The sequence below is a fragment of the Nicotiana tabacum genome, chromosome 13, assembly GCF_000715075.1.
Source record: "Nicotiana tabacum cultivar K326 chromosome 13, ASM71507v2, whole genome shotgun sequence".
Taxonomy (NCBI): Eukaryota; Viridiplantae; Streptophyta; class Magnoliopsida; order Solanales; family Solanaceae; genus Nicotiana; species Nicotiana tabacum.
In genome coordinates, this window is record NC_134092.1 from 84,338,568 (window position 1) to 84,350,848 (window position 12,281).

Consider the following 12,281-nt stretch of genomic DNA (forward strand, 5'->3'; position numbering starts at 1 on the left):
CTTTTAATATAATCCCTAAGTTTATTAAATTATACTTTGGCCCTATTTTCTACTATAAATACCCCAATCCTTCTTCATTTCTTCCCACAAAAATAAATTATTCTCTCTCAAATCCCTTTCATTCTATCTATATTATTCTCTCAATTTTCTCGCAATCAAGTGATAAGTTTCAAGTATTTGGACAAATATTTGGAGCAACTTTCAAGCTTCAAATTAATTTATCAAGTATTTGGAGCAATAGTTTGGGCAATTTCTTCAAGTTTCAATATTTAATCACGGTGCACTCGTTCCATCTCCTAATTTTAATATATATTTTTTGCGCATTATTTTAGTGCTTAATTTTTGTGTTTACTTTACGTGTTCTATTTTCGTATTTTATTTGTGTTTTTAATTTTTGTGTTAACTTTTTAAATTTAATTTCGTATTTAAATTATGGAACCTAAAAATGTATTTGGCGTATTTAAAAAAACTAGTAAAAAAAATAGTAAAGGTGAAATAACTCATGTTGATGAAACTTCATTTTTTCAACCCCCCGCATGTTATAATATTAATTTCGGAGAACAACTAGATCATGAAACTTTACAAAGACAATTTGGCAAGGATATTTTTATTAAGGACGAAGAAAATGAGGATGAAGAAAATGAGGAAGAAGAATTAGATGAAACACCCACTAGTCCCGTAACACAAGCTCCAACTCAGAGTCAATCTCGATCTGGAGCTTTACCCCCTGTACCTCCTGTAAGGGGTAAGCCTAAGGGTGAACGTCCCAAAACATCACTTGTATGAAAATTTTTTAAACATGATAAAGTCAATCAACGTGCTACATGTGAAATATGTAAGCAACGATTTGTGCACACCAAAAGTGGTGGGACGGGGGGCTTATCTAGGTACTTAGGTAGGGACCACAAAGCTTTATGGATACAAGCTAAAATAGAAGCCGGACAAATACCGGATCCTAGCACTGGTACTAGCACTCCTAGTATATCTGGCGGGGGTTCTAATTTTTTACAACAACAGCTTGACCCTGCTTCTGGTACGATTTTACGCCCATATAACAAAGATAGAGATCGTGAGAACTTAGCAAAAATGGTAGCTGTATGTGGCTTACCTTTTACCTTTCCTTCTCACCCTGCTTTTGTTCATTATATACAAGAAACTTATAATCCTTCTTTTCAAGGTTTTCCTAAGACTACAGTTAGAAATGATGTTTTTAAATTTCAAACCGAATATCTTCAGTATATTCGTTGTGTATTTTTTCACTTAGATTGTAAAGTGTCCATCACATCTGATATAGGTCGTAGTCCTAATGGTTGTGATTATTTAACTGTTACATGTCATTGGGTTGATCATCACTTGAACATGCAAAAACGTATTATTGGTTATAAATTTGTTGATTCAAAACACACTGGAGCATATATTGCAACTACTGTTCTACAAATACTTGATTTTTATGGACTCATTGATAAAGTTTTAACTATCACCTTAGATAATGCTTCTGCTAACACAACTGCAGCAACTAGTTTAAGAACTAGATTTTGTCCAATTAATCCGGTAATTTTTCATGTTAGATGTGCATGCCATATTTTTAACTTGATTGTAAAAGATGGTATTAATTTATTACAAGTCTTTTGTTTTAATATTTTATAATTCTTTACTTAGTTTCCTAATTTTCATTTAATTTTTAAATTTATTGAATAAGTCAAAAAACTAGATGTTGCAAACTTTAAAAACTTAGTCATTGCTAAAAGAATATCTGTTGTCAAACTCAATGCTTAAATAATTTTTTTTAAAATGGCACTTAAGGCCCGCGAACCCGTCCCGTCCCGTCCCATCTCGTTTGTTAGCGGGATGGGATGGGCCTACCGTCCGTCCCGTCCCGTCCCGTTTGTTAGCGGGACGGGATGGGCCTACCGTTTCATCCCGTTTGTCCCATCCCATTTTGTCCCGTCCCGCCACCGTCCCGGCTAAATGTCGTCCCGTCCCGTTAATTTTGTCCCGTCCCGTCCCGTTGGACAGCCATACTTAAAGCATTCAAACTCCAACTGTGTCAATACTATACCTCATTCGATATTTTTATTAATTGCTTAAGATTTTGGCATACTTATTAAGAAAATATTTAATAGTGTTGATTATAAGGATTAAATTATTTTTATCTATTATTTTAATGAGTAATTAATCATGATACTATGTCATTTTAAAAAGGTAAATAGTACAGATATGATTTAAAAAGAATTAATGTCTTCTTAATTTTTTAGATCGATAAATATTGAACGAAATTTTTATGATTAAGGGTAAGCTTAGTATGAAGGAAAATATTTTTCGGAAAATATTTTTCAATTTTCTCATGTTTGGTTGGATTAAATATTTTGAAAAATATTTTTCTCGTGAACTCATTTTCCTCCAATTGGTAAAAAATATTTTCCCTATCAAAAGAAGGAAAAAGATTTTCCAAAACACTTTTTCAACCTTCTCCACCCTATTCTCCATCCCCACAAACCCACCCCCCCACCAACCCCATCCATATGTAACGATCTAGTCGGTCGTTTTGAGTATTACAGCTCTGTTTCCCCATTTATTGCTTATTCTACGCTCATTTGTTGTTATATGACTTGTTGGGGTAGTTGGTTTGGTCTCGGGGATGTTTCGGAATGAATTGGGACACTTAGTCCCAAGGTTGGATGCTTAAGTTGAAAGAGTTGATCGGATGTTAACTTATGTGTGAATAACTCTGGAATAGAGTTTTGATGGTTTTGATAGCTCCGTATTGTGATTTTAGACTTAGGAGCATGTCGGGATATTGATTTGGAGGTCCGTATATGATTTTGGCTTGAATTGACGAAAGTTGGAAAAAATAAAAGTTTGGAGAGTTGAGAAGTTTGACCGAGAGTTGACTTTGTAGTTACCGGGCTCAAATTTTGGTTCCGGAAGATGGAATAAGTCTGTTGTGTCAATTATGACTTGTATGCAAAATTTGAGGTTAATCGGAGTTGGTTTGGTGTGGTTCGGCATTAGTTTTGAAGTTAGAAATTCACTAGTTTCATTAGGCTTGAATTGGGGTGCGATTCGTGTTTTTGATATTGTTTGATGTGAGTTGAGGCCTCGACTAAATTCGTATGATGTTTTAGGACTTGTTGGTGTGTTTGGTTGAGGTCCTGGGGACGATTTCGGATGGTTAACGGGTTGAAATTTGGACTTAGAAGATTGCTGATGTTGCAGGTCTGGTTTCTTATATGCGATCGCGTGGGAAGGTTCGCGATCGCGAAGGCTTATTTGGGCAGCTGGGGAATTTGTTCTATGCAGTCGCGAGTTTAGGTCTGTTGTCACGACCCAAAATCCAACTAGTTGTGATGGCATCTAACCCAACCCGCTAGGTAAGCCAATTTATCAATAATCCAACTCAAGGAGATCTATGAAAACATAAATGATGAAATAATTGAACTTTTATACAAAAATCCCAAGGACTGATAGTACAAATCATGAGTTTCTAAGATTTAAATTTTTTTACAAAACTGAATTGAAATAATTACAACATCTGTTTGAAATGTAAATGAACAGAATCCGAATCTAAAGCTACCAAGGATAAGTGATAGTCACAAGTACATCTTCAATGTCAGCTCTCGTCGTACACAACAACATCAACTCCAAGATCTGCACGCAAGGTGCAGAAGCGTAGTATGAGTACAACTGACCTCATGTACTCAATAAGTATCCTAACTAACCTCGGCGAGGTAAAAGAATCAAGAACTATAGATGGTACTCACTAACACCGGTGCAGTTCATAATTTCAACAAGTATAGAATAAATATATGATCAAATCAGCAAAATCTTAGGTAAAACCACTTTGATACTCACAATTCTTTATTTTATAGTATTCTGCTCAGTCAACTTCCAACATATAAGGAAGATATACAAGTAAATCAGGTAAACAGTCAAGAAAATATTAAGTAAATATGAAATTCCATAACCAAATATCAGTTTGTTACGGCGCACAACCCGATCCAAATATAGTAACCAGCTCTCCCAAAGCTCACATCAACCAGAAACTCGTCGGTTGCTCACAATCCGCGTGTACACCATCAAGAGAGAAACATGAGAGGGTGACCCTAGGGAGATGGATTTGTATCCACACGCTGCACGGACAACTCACGTGATGCACGGACAACTCGCGTGCTAATAATATCAACCGCACGGACAACTCACGTATTGTACAGACAACTCACTTACTATAATATCAATATCTAGATCGGCACGGACAACTCACGTATTGCACGGACAACTCACGTGCCAATATCACAGCCTCGCCGGCGTGGTCATAGGCATCCAGTCCAAATCATATCACACGGAAGAAAGTATACAAGAACACATGTATATGATGCATAAATATCAGATTTCATGCTCCTGGACTGGTATAATTACATGCTAAAGTGTAGGAATGTGCAATGTGTGCTATCATAGCTCAAATCGGTAAGTTATCACAGAAATAGCAATACCAAGTTTATTCAGGCAATTAGCCTCTTCATAACCTCAATCATGGCTCAAATAGTTCACAACAATGATACAAATATGAGAAACATTATAGCTTAAAGCTTAACAGTCAAGTTTAGGCATATCATAGCCTAAGCACTACCCCGAGCATGGATAAATACTCGGGTGCTTGCACATGGGTTCAAACACCACACATATGCACACCCATGGCACGTAGCTATCACAAATAATTTAGCCAACTAGTGCCTCAACAAAGTTTAGATAGGATTCTTACCTCAAACAAGCTAAATCCAATACCGAGCAAGCCAAACAATATTCTAGAAATTCCATCTCGCGCGTATTAGCCTCTGAACGGCTCGCAACTAGCCAAAATCAACTCAAATACATCAAATAATGCCAAATGAAACAAACTTAATCGATAAAGGTCGAATCTTTAATCAAATCCCTAAACTCAACCAAAAAGTCAAACTCGGGCTCGCACCTCGAAACCCGACAAAATTCACAAAATCTGACAACTCAGTCAATTACGAGTTCAACCATACTAGTTTCACTCAAATCTGAATCTGAATCGATGTTCAAAACTAGAAAATTCACTTTATGAAATCTTAGACAAGAATCCCCAGTTTCTCCCAAATGCCAACAATGAGGATAGATTCTTGAAATATAATTAAAACTGAGTAGAGAATGCTTACTCCAATCTATATGGTGAAAATTTCCTCAAAAATCGTCTCAATCCGAGCTCCATAGCTCCAAATATGATAGAAGAACCAAAACCTTGAATTAAATAGAGTTTGTCCTCGAATTTTCGCATATGCGAAGAGAATAGTCGCTTCTACAGCGTCGCTTTTGCGACACAAGTTCCGCTTTTGTGGAATTCACTTAACAGCCGACCCTTCGCACTTGTGGAACACTCTTCCGCTTCTGCGCCATCGTAGGTGTGAGCTCATATTCGCTCTTGCGCCCTTTTTGCTTCAGTGCTGCAGACACTCACTCATGCGCTTCCACAGATGCGCCCCAAAGCGCCGCTTTTGCGATCCTTCCTCACCCAACCTTTTCCCACTTCCGTGATAAATACACTGCACCTGCGGGGCCGCATCTGTAACAAGACCTCCGCAGATGCGGACACACCAGATCCAGCAGCCTCAGTCAATGCCAACAAGCCCAAAATGATCTGAAACCAATCTGAAACACACGGGGCCTCTCGGGACCCCGTCCGAGCATATCAACAAGTACCATAACATAAAATGGACCTACTCGACGCCTCAAATCAAGCGTAAGAATATCAAAATTACGAATCGCGTCTCAAATCAAACTTAATGAACTTCTAAACTTTCAACTTCCAAAACTCGTGCCGAACCATATTGAATCAACTCGGAATGAACTCAATTTTTGCACACAAGTCCCAAATGACATAACGAAGCTATTCCAATTCTCGGAACTACAATCCGAATCTGATATCATGAAAGTCAACTCCCGGTCAAACTTATGAACCTTCTAAACATTCAAATTTCTAACTTTTGCCACTTAGTGTAGAAACCTTCTAGAAGTATCCAAATGCAAATCCGGGCAGACGCCCGAGTCCAAAATCACCATCCGGACCAAACGGAACTATCAAAACTCTGATCTAGGATCAAATACTCAAAAGTTAAACTTGATCAACTCTTAGTTGAGAATCATTCTTCCAAACCAATTCTGAATAACCTAAAAACCAAAACTGACGATTTATACAAGTCATAATATATTATGTGATGCTGCTCAAGACTTCAAATAGCTTAACGGAATGCAAATGCTCAAAACGACCGACGAAGTCATTACATCTGCGATCGCAGAGCTATGGTCAGTGGTACTACGCGAACGCGAGGGTTGTACCATGTTCGCGTAGAAGGAAGGAGGGGTGGTTGGAAGCCACGCATTTATGCATCGCGATAGCGTGAGGAGGATTTCGATCGCGTAGAGTTATGTCCATGTGCATAGAGTTCGCACTTGTTTTTCTGCGTTCGCGTAGGGTTACTTTTGGCAGCTTGGATTTTGTGCTTCACGATCACGAAGCAATTTCCGCGATCGCGAAGAAGAGCACCTGGGCAGAATATAAGTTGTCAAAAATAAGGGTTAGAGTAAATTTTCATAATTGGACTTTGGGAGCTCGGATTGAGGCGATTCTTGGAGGGATTTTCAAGGGACTGATTGGGGTAAGTGATTCTAACTCGGGTTTGGTTAATATACATGAATATATCATTGATTTCATCATTTAATTAGTGCTTTGGGTTGGAAAATTTTGGAAACCTGTAGAAACATTATAGGCTTTAATTTGAGGATTTGAAGGTCGAGTTGTGATCGGATTTGAGTAATTTTAGTATGGTTGGACCCATGGTTGAACGGGTATTCGGATTTCTTTAATTGTGTTGGATTCCAAGACGTGAGCCCGGGGTTCACTTTTTGAGTTGACTTTTTGACTTTTGCTTAAGAACTTAGCTTTATCATATGGAATTGATTCCTATAGCTTTTGTTGATGGTATTACGTTAATTTTTGCTAGATTCGATCCTTCCGGAGGTCGATACGCGTGGGAAGGGCTTGCTAGCAGAGTGATTTGATTTGCTTGAGGTAAGTATCTTATTTAAACTTGGTTGAGGCACTAGTTGCCTGAATTGTTGTGATAGCTACGTGCTATTGGGTGTGCACATGCATAGGGATGAACCCATGTGCGGGCACCGGGGTCATTTATTCATGTTCGGGTTGTGCTCGGGCTCTTATAGGCCTAGAATTGACCGTTAAGCTTTAAGCTATGATATTTCTCATTCTTGTGACAGTTTGTGTGATCTATTTGAGCCATGTTGAGTCTACATAGAGGTTTAATCCCTGAACGAACTTAATAAATGCTTTTCAGTGATGAAATTTCCGATTTGAGTTATGATAGCACACTTTGCACATGCCTACACGTTAGCACGTCATTTATACCAGTACAGGAGCATGAGAATTGTTATTCATTCATCACATACATGTATACTTGTTTTATTTCTCGTGTATGATATGTTTGTACTGGAGGCATGTGACCATACCGGGCGGATTGTGTTATTGGCATGTGAGTTCTCCGTGCATCATGTGAGTTGTCCGTGCGGATCCATATATTGATGTTATTGGCACGTGAGTTGTCCGTGGATCACGTGAGTTATCCATGCAGGTTATATTATTAGCACGTGAGTTGTCTGTGTAGCGTGTGGATACGGATCCATCCCTCTGGGGTCACCCTCTTACATTTCTCTCTTGATGGTGTACACGCGGTTATTGAGAATATTGATCAGTGGTTCGCAACGGATATGGAAAGTTGAGAGAATCCGGCCAGTGTTGTGTGGATTTTGCATTTCCTTGATCATTTATCTGATTTAACTACTTATCACCTCTACATGCTATTATAATGTCTGAGCAGAGTATTTGAGAAACTATACACATGCACACACGAATGTTTTCTAACGAAATTGATAAGTTAGTTTTCAATATTGTTCTGTACCGGTTTAAAAGACGGAAATACACAGGTGATAGCTAGTATCATTAATAATTTATTCTTCTCTTACCTTGTTGTGTTTATTTACGATACTTATTGAGTATATTGGTTCAGTTGTACTCATACTATACTCTGCACTTCATGTGCAGATACAGGTACTTCTGGGCATAGAGGTTGCTAATGTTGGAGCTTATTCAATTTGGAGACTATTGAGGTAGTTGCCTTGGCGTCCGCAGACCTTGACTCTCCTCATTTTTTTCCTTTTAGTTATTTATATTGTTCTATCTTCCTAGACAGTGTTTTCAGCAATCAGACCATGTTATTGTATCTATGTTCACGTACTCAGTGACACCCGAATTTTGGGAAATTCTGTAATGAGTTGTGGTGTTTTCTTCCAGTTATTATGAGATTTTATTTACTTAAGCCTATTTCAGTATGTTTAAATTAAAGATGCTTGTTATTTGTGAGTTGTCGGCTTGCCTAGTATCGCGATAGGCGCCATCACAACACATGTGATTTTTGGATTGTGATAAGTTGGTATCAAAGCCTAGGTTACATAGGTCTCACAAGTCATGGGCAGGTTTAGTGGAGTCTTGCGGATCGGTACGGAGACGTCTGTACTTATCTTCGAGAGGCTGCCGAACCATTAGAAAAACTTCATTTTCTTGTATTCTTATCATGCGAATTTGTTTATTCCGAAAACTAAACTTCTGTTATTCTATTCTCTCATAAATTGTGAGGACATGTGCTACCGGAATGGGCAGACATCCACCAGTACCACCAGCTAGGGCCACGAGAGGTAGGGGCTGCAGTAGAGGCCGAACTGCAGCTCGTATAGCAGCTAGAGCAGCACCTGTAGACCCACCAATTGCTCCAGCTCAGGAGCAGATTACCGATATGGTTGATCCGGTGGGACCAGCTCAGGCACCAGTTATGTCCATTGTGATTCCAGGCCTTCAGGAGGCTTTGGCCCAGATATTGACTGTTTGCACTAGCCTTGCTCAGGCGGTTAAGTTCAGGCCCACTTCTCAGGCTAGGGGACGTGCTTAGACTCCCGCTACACGTACTCTAGAGCATGTGGTGCAAGGACTTCAAACACCGGGGGTACTACCAGGACAACTGGTTGTAGTTGCTTAGGCTTAGGTTCGGTCCCATTATAAGTGATGAGGAGTAGAAAAGACTAGAGAGGTTTGGGAGGCTCAAGCCTCCAATATTCAGTGGGGCTGAGTCAAAGGATGCTCAGGACTTCTTGGATAGGTGCCAACAGATTCTTTGCATGGCGGGTATTCTAGAGACTACTGGGGTCTCATTTATTACTTTTTAGATTACGGGGGAAACCTTTAAATGGTGGGAGGCCTATGAGCGGAGCAGGCCAGCCGATGTTGCACCACTTTTATGGCACGAGTTCTCTGTTCTCTTCTTGGAGAAGTTTGTGCCACCGACCTGCATGGAGGAGTTGTGTAGGCAGTTTGAGCAGCTTCTCCATGAGGGTATGTCTGTGACCTAGTACGAGATGAGATTTTTAGAGTTATCTCATTACGCGATCTGATTGGTTCCCACAGAGAGAGAGAGGATTAGAAGGTTCCTTGATGGCCTCATCTATGGGCTACATTTTGTTATGACTCGAGAGAATGCATTAGGTTCTAGGTTCAATGAGGTGGTTGATATTGCTCGGCGGCTAGAGTTGGTCCGTAGTCAGGAGTATGAGAAGAGGAAGGCCAAGAGGCTTCGTGGTTCGGGTGGTTTCAGCGGTTTTTCTTCTAGAGGGCAGTCCACATCCGTGAGATTATTCGCCTCCACGGTGTGCCGGTGTCCATCATTTCAGATCGGGGCACCTACTTCGTGTCACAGTTCTAGAGGGCAGTAAAGCTAGAGTTAGGCACATGGGTTGAGTTAAGTACAACATTCCACCCCCAGACAAACGGACAGTCCGAGCATACTATTCAGATACTGGAGGATATGCTACGCACTTGTGTCAAAGATTTTGGGGGTTCTTGGGTTCAGTTTCTGCCGCTTGCAGAGTTTGCCTACAACAACAGCTACCAATCGAGCATCCAGATGGATCCGTATGAGGCTTTGTATGGGAGATGGTGTAGGTCTTCGGTGGGTTGGTTTGAGCCGGGTGAGGCTAGGCTATTGGGCACTGACTTGGTTTAGGATGCTTTAGACAATGTTAAGTTGATTCAGGACCGACTTCGCACGGCACAGTCTAGACAGAAGAGCTACGCCGATCGGAAGGTTCGTGATGTTGCTTACACGGTAGGAGAAGGTACTTCTCAGAGTTTCACCCATGAAGGATGTTATGAGGTTCGAGAATAAGGGCAAGTTGAGTCCTCGGTATATTGGGCCTTTTGAGGTGCTTGAGAGGATTGGAGAGGTGGCTTACAAGCTTGCATTGCCACCTAGTATGTCGAGTGTTCATCCAGTATTTCATGTTTCCATGCTCCGGAAATATGTCGGCGATCCGTTTCATGTTTTGGATTTTAACACGGTTCAGTTAGATGGTGATTTGACTTATGCTGGGGAGCCGGTGGCCATTTTGGATTGGTAGGTTCGAAAATTGAGGTCTAAGAACATAGGTTCAGTGAAGGTGCAGTGGAGAGGCCAGCCATTCGAGGAGGCTACTTGGGAGACCGAGCGGGATATGCAGAGCAGATATCCACGCCTATTTTAGACTCCAGGTATGATTCTAAACTCGTTCGAGGACGAACATTTGTTTAAGAAGGGAGATGTAATGACTCGACCAGTCATTTTGAGTATTACAGCCATGTTCCCCCATTTATTGCTTATTCTACGATCATTTGTTGTTATGTGACTTGCTGAGGTAGTTGGTTTGGTTCCGTGGATATTTTGAAATGAATTGGGACACTTAGTCCCACGGTTGGATGCATATGTTGAAAGAGTTAACTGGATATTGACTTATGTGTGAATGAATCCGGAATGGAGTTTTGATAGTTCTGATAGCTCCGTTTGGGGATTTTGTACTTAGGAGTGTGTCCGGATATTGATTTGGAGGTTCGTATATGATTTTGGCTTGAATTGGCGAAAGTTGGAAAAAATAAAAGTTTGGAGATTTGAGAAGTGTGACCGAGAGTTGACTTTATGGTTACTGGGCTCGGATTTTGGTTCCGGGAGTTGGAATAGGCCCGTTCTGTCAATTATGACTTGTATGCAAAATTTGAGCTTAATCAGAGTTGGTTTGGTGTGGTTCGGAATTAGTTTTGAAGTTAGAAATTCATTAGTTTTATTAGGCTTGAATTGGGGTACGATTCGTGTTTTTGATGTTGTTTGATGTGATTTGAGGCCTCGACTGAGTTCATATGATATTTTAGGACTTGTTGGTATGTTTGGTTGAGGTCCTGGGGGCCTTGGGTGGATTTTGGATGCTTAACGGGTTGGAATTTGAACTTAGAAGATTGTTGATGTTGCAGGTCTTGTTTCCTTAGACGCGATCGTGTGGGAAGGTTCGCGATCACGAAGGCTTATTTGGGCAGTTGGGAATTTGTTCTATGCGGTCGCGATATTAGGTCTGCGATCGCGGAGTTATGGTTAGTGGTACTACGCAAACGCGAGGGTTGTACCGCGTTCGCGAAGAAGGAAGGAGGTGTGGCTGGAAGTCAGATGTTTGTGCATCGTGATCGCGTGAGGAGGATTGCGATCACGTAGAGTTGAGTCCCTGTGCATCGTGTTCGCGCTTGTTTTTTTGCCTTTGCGTAGGGTTAATTTTGGCAGCTTGGATTTTGTGCTTCGCGATCGCGATCGCGAAGAAGAGCACCTGTGCAGAATATAAGTTTTCAAAAACGAGGGTTAGAGTAAATTTTCATAATTGGACTTTGGGAGCTCAAATTAAGGTGATTCTTGGAGAAATTTTCAAGGGAATGATTGGGGTAAGTGATTCTAACTCGGATTTGGTTAATATACATGAATATATCATTGATTTCATCATTTAATTAGTGTTTTGGGTTGGAACAATTGGGGAAAATTGTAGAAACTTCATAGGCTTTAATTTGAGGATTTGAAGGTCGAGTTTTGATTGGAATTGAGTAATTTTGGTATGGTTGGACTCGTGGTTGAATGATATTCGAATTTTGTTAATTTTGTCGGATTCCGAGACATGGACCCGGGGTTCACATTTTGAGTTGACTTTTTGACCTTTGCTTAAGAACTTAGCTTCATCATATGGAATTGATTCCTATTGCTTTTGTTGATGGTATTACGTTATTTTGGGCTAGATTCGATCCTTCTAGAGGTCGATACGCATGGGAAGGGCTTGCTAGCGGAGTGATTTGATTTGCT